Here is an 8,489-nt window from a genome sequence, read left to right on the forward strand (position 1 = left end):
GTGACTTCTTGGAGCTGAGGGCAGCCTCCAGCAGAAACTGAAGTCCTCAGTTCTGCAGCTACAAGGAAATAAATTCTCGCAATTTATTTGAAATAAAAAGTTCTGTTTTAACTATGTTAAATTTTAGCTTCCTGTTAGATATCCGAGTGATGTGTCAAGTTGACAATTAGATATAGAAGACTGGAGCTTAAAGGAGATCCAGAAAAATGATGTAATTTTGAGAATCATCAGAATATGACATTTAAGGTCATGAAACTGGATGAGCTCTCTATAGAAAAAGTGGAGAGAAAAGAGGAGAGGGCCTGGATTGAGCACCAGAGTAAACCAAAGTTTAACAGTTGGACAAAGGAGGAGGAGCAATCAAAGGACAGAGAAAAGGCAGCCAGAGAGGTAGAAGGGAAACCAAGAGGTTGTAGTATCTTGATAATCCAAAAGGAAGGAATGATTATGTGTTGAATGTTGAATAAAACGAAGATACAGAAGTGGCCACTGGATATGGCAATGTGGATGTCACTGTGGCCTTGATAAAAAGCAGTTTCAGTGGTTAAAGGAATTAAATAAGAGCCAGATGTAAGAGGGATGAGGAATGAATAAGAGGTGAGGGGCTGGTAAGGGTGAATATAGGCAAACTGAGAAGTTTTGCTGCGAAGAGAGACAGAAATGGGACAATTGCTGGAGAAAGATGTAGGAACAAGGGTGGGTTTTTCAATGACAAGAGATTCTAGGACATGTTTGTAAACCAGTGGTAACAATTTAGAAGAGAAGAAATTGATGATGGAAAAAGCAAGGGAATAGTTAGTTTTAAGAGCAAGAGTTTAAGGCAAAAGGTAATGGAATTCAAAGCACCAATGGAAGGGTTGAACTTAGGTTTGGGGATCCACCCACTGTGAGAGGAAGGAAGACAGTGCATGGATATAGATAGGAAGAAGTAAGTCTGGTGGTGGAAAGGTGAGAATGTTCCAATCAGATCGTCACAATGATTAGCGGCATTTGATGTGAGGTCTTCATCCGAGAAATGGAGTGGAAAGAGAGCTGAAAGTTTGAGGAGAAAGGAGAAGCTTTAAAACAGACTTCTCTAGGAAGTTTTAAAAAGAGTGCAATCCCACTTTAGATGTGCAATCATGAACTTAAAGTGAAAGGAGTCCAAACAGTAAGACAGTAAACACTGGGGAGAAGCAGTTTGAACAACAGTATTCAAGTTCTCAGATACATGAGGAGACAGATAGTTGAGCTCGATCAGGTGAGTGCAGTGGAAGACGAGAGAGGGTCAAGAAATTATGTTTCTTTGCAAATCAATCTGCATAGTGAAGGACCATTAGAAGGAGTCTGAACACAGAGGATAACAAGACAAGGGGAAGGGAGAATGAGAGAGGTGCGAAGCCACTGGATTGGGGACTTCAGTAGGTCAAAGAATTGACTAGAGTAGGGGTACTAGAATTAGCAGACTGGAATGATAGGAAGTGGTCAGAGGGAGAGATGCTTGTATTTGGGATTTTTGGAGGCAGCCCATTGATTGATAATGATAGCTATTTGGACACTTGTTCTTCAGCTTTATGAACTGTTTGAACCCTTGAAATCTTCAACTCTCATGATTCACACAAACCACAGCTTGTAATTATTTAAGCTCAGCCATTCTTTTATTCCCAAAATAGTGGAATCACATCATTCATGTTTTTAACTAATTTAAATTTGGTTCTAAAGGCTGGGGGGCGGGAGTGGGGAAATGAGAAAAGGAAAGAAAGAACAATTTAAATAGTACAGTTGCTTCACTGCCTTTCTGTTTAATGAGTGTGTGCCCAGGAGTGAGGATGAGGTGGGAGCCATGACTTTGCTGTTTCATAGGTTGACTTCAGTTTCCCTGTACCTCTTATGGGAGCATCTCACTGTCCTCGCTGTGATTCTAGTATTTAGAAAGCATGCCCTGTTTTTGTTAATACAGCCTCTAAACACATGCCAGCCAGTTCGTATGCTGCTCATCCCAAGACAGAGTTCTGGGTGAAAGCTGGCCATGTAGTTATTGAAAAACAGTATTTCAAGATGTCAGTGCAAACTATATTTTGAGGATGATTTAAGCCATTTCCAAAGGTAAATTTCAACTTATGAAATTTATGCCCCAAGTTCTGGCTTTGGAATCTAGTCTGTCCTGTGATGCAACTCCACTATATTCCCATCTTGGCCACAATCTGACCCTGGGTCCCTTGTCCACTTCATTTTCTCCCAATGAAATCAATATCCTCATACCATAACTTATTTCCTATTGATCTCCAATCATAATCTCTAATTTCATCTGGGCCCTCATACTTGCTTATCAATCCTTCTGTATGTCAGAAATTATGCCTTTTCTCATCTCTCCGGCAGTTCATCTTTGTTCTTTCCCCAAATCTCTCCCTCCATTTTCTTTTCTCAAGTAAGGAATGTGAAAACTGAGGCCACCAGGCAAGAACTCTCTCAACTTCCTTTCCAACCACCTACCCACTACGCCTTCTCTTGACCTGCCCTGTTCTCTTCCCTCCTGCCTCGTGAAGGGGTTTCTCCCTCCTCCAGGCTTGGAATTCCTCAGTTTTTTAGGAACTCCTTCACTGACAAGCTCCTCTCTCCCTTGTATCTTCAGCCTCTTCTTCACTCACAGTTCTTTTCTTGCAGCACTTACTCAGGTCAAATCCTCTCTGGTTACTACCCGGTAACTCCATTATTCCATAAACAGGCTATTTCAAAGAGTCAACTACAAATACTGTTGCCAGTTACTTCACTCAAAAACCATGACAACTAGGCTTCTGTCCCACCACTCCAGTGAAACTCTTTTTCCTGAGGTCACTAATGACCTCCAGGATACCAATGGACCATTGCCTTTTCTTACCTTATGTGACTTACCACTTTATTCTCCCTTGAAATTCTCTTGTTACTTGGTTTCTATGATATCACACTGTCCTGATTTTCCTCTGCCCTCTCAAATCCAGCGTAGCACCCCTAAAATCTCTCTACTCATTGTGGCCATGAAGGAAAGGGCCGCCGTTAAAATATGTAAAAAATCGATCCAGCTGGGATCTGTCATACCAATTCCTTAGGCCAGTGATTCTCAAAGTCTGGTTCTGAACCGGCTGCCTCAGCATCACCTGGGAATTGTTAAAATGCAAATTAAATATTGGGCCTGACTTCTGATCTACTGAATCAAAAATTCTGAAGATGGAGTCCAACGAGCTGAGTTTTAACAAACCCTCCATGTGCTTCTGATGCAGGATCAAGTTTGAGAACCATTACCTTAAGGCCTTTGATTCCTAGCTCTTCATCTTCAATTAAAATGGTTTCGTTTATGTGGTTACATCTCTGGGATACTTCTAACTCATAGCTATGGCTTTGCCATGATGCTTAAATGTTTAGGCAAAACCTCGGACATTTTCTGGCACTTAGGGGTCAGCATCTTGAATGTCCGTGGTACTCTGGATGACAGTCTGATGCATTCAACAAAACTGACATCTCAGTACTTTTTCTGGTGTTTTTATGGTGAACAAAAGTCCCTAATCTTTATGGAATCCAACTTATTAATCTTTTTTCTTCTTAGCTCAGTGCTTTTTATGTCTTGTTTAAGAAATTTTTACCCTACCCCAAGGTCACGAAGACATTCTCCCATGCTTTCTTCTAAATCTTTATTGTTTCACTTCTCACATTTAGATCAGCAATCCACCTGGAAATGATTCTTGGGTATGGTGTAAGATGGAGTCAAGTTTCTTTTTGGGGGATAGGTATATATTCAATTGAGTCAATACTATTTACTGAAAAGACTATCTTTTATCTATTGTTCTGTAGTGATAACTTTGTGATTAATTCAGTATCTATAAATGTGTAGAACTGTTTCTGGACTCTCTATTCTTCACCATTGGTTTATTTATCTATCTTTCACCCAAACCACACTGTCTCAGTTACTATAGTTTTATAATAAATGTTTATATCTGAGTGTGTAGATCCTCCCACTTAGTCTTTCTTTTTCAGAAAGACGTAGTTGATGAGATTATGGAGCAAGAGGAATTCTTACATGCCGTTAGTGAGAATGTAAATTGGTACATGCACTAAGAAAAAAAAGTTTGGCAGTACATGCTAAAGATTCATATATGCTATGACCCAGCAATTCCACTCCTATGTATATACTCAACAGAAATGTGTGTATATGTTCACTAAGAAGCGTGTCCAAGAATATTTTAGCAACATTATTTATGAGGACAAAAATCTGGAAATAACTCAAATGTTCATCATAGTAGAATGGATGAATATATTGTGGTATAGTCATCCACAGAGCCATACAAATGAATGAAGCCAGTGTGAATGGCTATGTCTTTCTACAAGTATGGATCCTGTTGAGTGGCACCTCCATAGCTCCAGCTCTTGCTGGACTCCAGAAACACATTTCTTGCTCTTGTTCTCTAGGCTCATGAATCAGGGGATAGCTTTTCACTATTGTGAGTCTGTAAGTACAGTAATTCTGCCCATACTTTTGTATATAACTCTTCCATTAAATCTCTTCATTAAACCATATATAGCGAATTCTTTTTCATGCCAGACTTTGAACAACATACATACACATGAAAATTCTTCATAAATATGCACAAATGTGATCAGATCACATATATAACTGCTAAAAGTTTTATACAATTAAATCATTCTAATAAAATTTCTATTTGTTTTTATTTAGATTAGCAGGCTCTAGAACTCACAGGGACTTTAAAAATAACCTGTCAAATCCCAACTTTGGGTAACTAAACTGTTTTACCATGTAACATATGGGTCACCGTAGTCCAGAGAGGTTTAAACCCTTGCTGCAGGTTACACAGATGTATTGGTGACTATGTGAAGACTAGAATCAAGTCCCTTATACTGAGCACAGTGAAATGCCATTTCTCTCACACATCGATTTTCAAACTTGGCTGCACTTTGGAATCATCAGAGAGTTTTAAAGAATACCGATGCCTGGGTCTCACCTCCAGAAAACTTAATTTAATTGGTGTATTGTGTAACTAAGGTATTGAAAGTTTTTTGTTTTGTTTTGTTTTGTTTTTTAAATACTGTTCTCCAAATAGACAGCTGATCCAGAGGCTGGAATTGTTACAGCTTTGATCTCTTTGGCAAAACTATAAGTTTAATATGGCAAGACTACAGAAGGCACACGTTGTCTGGTTGTTATTTTTTGTGATGTTAACAGATGTATAATGTCTATATCTATCATTCACTGGGGTGGGGGGGCTGCCAAATGTTGATATTCTGATACTATCATTTCTGTTTTATTTTTTCAGTTGGAATACTTTTATAAAAACACACTTTCCCTCATCCACTGTTTTGTTATATGGTAGTAAAGTTCATATAGAAAAATAGGATAAATGTTATATTTATTCCTTTTATTTACCATTTTTATGATAATAAATTGGTTCCCTATCATCCTCTGAAGGTAATCAATTCCCATTTTTAAAAGTATTATAAACTCGTAGATTTAGACATGTCTGATGAATTTCAGACCATTACAATTATTAGCATTATTGAAGCTCAGATAGTCCTAAGGCCAGTAGGCGCCTTAAGTTGGCTCCGGAATACTTTTGATATAATTCTAGTAGTCTTCAGTAGCTGCCTTGCAATCTGGTATTACAAGATGCTCCAAGTTCATCTTGTACATTTCTTGCCCTAGATTTGGGCTCGGCCATTTCTTCAGAAGTCTTGTTTTCTTTTACTTAGAAATGACATTTCAAGACCTCAGTCTGGGTGCTAAGGGATGCTCATTGCTACATAGTTGCTCATTGTCTTTAGGCTTTTTCAGTGGACAGATAATTTATGAGTTTATATTAATATTTATAACTCCAGTTAAAGATTATGGAACTTTTACGTAACTTTTTGTCTGCTTTGTCTTCTAAATTCGATTGTGATGATGGATGCACAACACTGTAAATACTCTAAAAGCCATTAAATTGTACACTTTAAATGCGTAAACTATATGACCTATAAATTATATCTCAATTAAGCTGTTTTTAAATAGTAAAAATAAAGAAGATAGTTGTACCATATTTACAACGTAAGAGTATATATCCATTATGTATAATACTCTCTCTTACTTCTCATTGATTTGTTGTCCTACAGGTAATTATGTACTGAATGCCTAACATCTGTCCTTATATCAGTGTCTCTAGTTATTTGCTGCTCTGAAGCTCCTTCTCTGATAGATTTTCTGGGAAGGGCTCATGAGAATAATATTCTGCAGTTTTGTTCCCCATCATCCTTTGAAGGTGATTTATTCCTGTTAATAATAGTTTGTCCATGTCCTTTACATATGAAAGTTATTTTTGAGGGATATAAAATCTCTATTTCACACTTTCTTTCTTTGAGTGTCTTATGTTACTCCTTTTTTCTCTCTCTTTTTTTTTGTAGCATAAAACATTGTCAAAAATTCTCATGAGAATCTAAATTTTTTTCTTAAAAGTCACATGTTCTTTTTTTCAGATGAGCAAGGAATTTTCTTCTTCTTTAAAGTCCAATAATTTTAATAGGGTATGTTGTGATATTGATTGATCTTGGTCAATAATCTCAGCTATGTGGTATGCTCTTTCTATATGTGATTCAAATCTTTTTTATTTTCAGGAAAGTTTTTGGTGTTTGTTTTGTTTCATTGAAAAAACTTTTTTTGCTTTTTTTAAAAAATTTTATTTTATTAGTTTCAACTATGTAGTACATTGGTTAGACATTTATATAGGTTATAAAATGATCCCCTTAATTGCTCTTTCTCTCCTCTGACTCTCTACCTAGCCTTTACATTAATGCTAACTGCATTTCCTATGCTGTGCTCTCCATTCCTATGATCATCTATCAATTACTAATTTGTATTCTTTAACCCTTCATCCCATTCTCCCAGGCCCCTAATCCCCCTCCCCTCTGGCTGTCCCCAGATTGTCCTCTATATTTGTGAGTCTGTTTTTGATCAGTTTGTTCTTTTTGTTCCTTAGATTCCACATATACGTGAAATCATACAGTATTTATCTTTCTCTGTCTAACTTATTTCACTCAGCATAATCATTTTTATTAAATTTATAGAATGTAGCATTTGTTCCATACCCTAAATTTGATTTTCTCCTTTAGGAATTCCTATTACTTGCATGTTTGATCTCCTTTATCCTTCTCTTTTCACTTCTTAATTTTAAAAACTTTCCTCTTTTTGACTTTCTATTTCTCTTCAGGTATTATCTGTTGCATTTACTTGCTCTTGTACTCTTTTTAGTTTAGCTTTCATTTATGAAATGATTTCTTCCTTTTATTCTTATTCTTCATTCAGTTCTCTCACATCATTTGAGTTTTTCTTATTCTTATTTATGTAGTTTTTTGTGTTCTCTATAATTTTCTTCATGATATTCATTTCAAAATAGGATAAATTTTTTCTATTTTGTGAACACATCTTGTTGGCATGCTTTCATTGCCTTTTGGGATGTTATTTTTCTCTTTGTTCCCCTTTTTACTTGTAATAATTTTGTGTAAGATTTGACCCTGATACTATTCTATTTCTTATTTTTGTGTAAAATTGGTTGTCCTGAGCTTAAAATTGGTTGTAAGTACACAGTACATTGGTTGGAGTTCAGGAAAGCTTTTCTAATTTCCTAGAGCTCCCTCTTCTGTTGTTTTTATGTAGTGTTAAAAAATATGGTGGTTTGCTTTCTCGGGGTTTTCTGGAACTGTTCCCCTCCTCCACTTAGGTCTAACCTTTCTATTTCTACGCAATATTTTTAAAAAAATTTATTTATTTAAATTAGTTTCAAGTACACAGTACATTGGTTACATATCTCTAATGTTCATAAAATGATGTCCCCAAGTGCTCTCTCCCTAGCAAATTTTTTATACAGCTAAATATATTCAATTTCATTAATTGCCCTTTACTCTTTTTTAATTCATATTTTATACTAGGAAAAAAGTTTTTTTTTCTTAAGTTCATTGGGGTAACATTGGTTAATACGATTATATAATTTTCAGGTGTACATTATAATTTGACATCTGTATATTCTATTGTGTGTTTACCACCCAAAGTCCAGTTTCCTTCAGCTACCATATATTTTATCCCCTTTACCCACTTCACTCTCCCCTTACTCCCCTATATTTGACTCCTTTTACCTCGTCTACCTCTCCCCTCCTCCTCCACCTGCTACCCTCTGGTAGTCCATCGTCCATGTCCTTGAGTCTCTGTTAGTCTTGTTCATTTGTTGCTTTTAGGTTTATATCCCACATATAAGTGATATCATGTGATTTTCTACTTTTTCAGTCTGGCTTATTTTGCTTAGCATGGTTATCTCGAGGTCTATCCATGTTGTCGCGAATGGCAGTATTTCATCTCTTCTTATGGCTGAATAATATTCCTTTGTATATATTCCAGTTTATTTAGCCAATTATCTATCATAGGACACTTCGGTTGCTTCCATGTCCTGGCCACTGTGAATAATGCTGCTATGAACATTGGTGTGCAAATATCTTTTTGG

This window comes from Pteropus alecto, unplaced genomic scaffold (assembly GCF_000325575.1).
Source record: "Pteropus alecto unplaced genomic scaffold, ASM32557v1 scaffold100, whole genome shotgun sequence".
Lineage (NCBI taxonomy): Eukaryota > Metazoa > Chordata > Mammalia > Chiroptera > Pteropodidae > Pteropus > Pteropus alecto.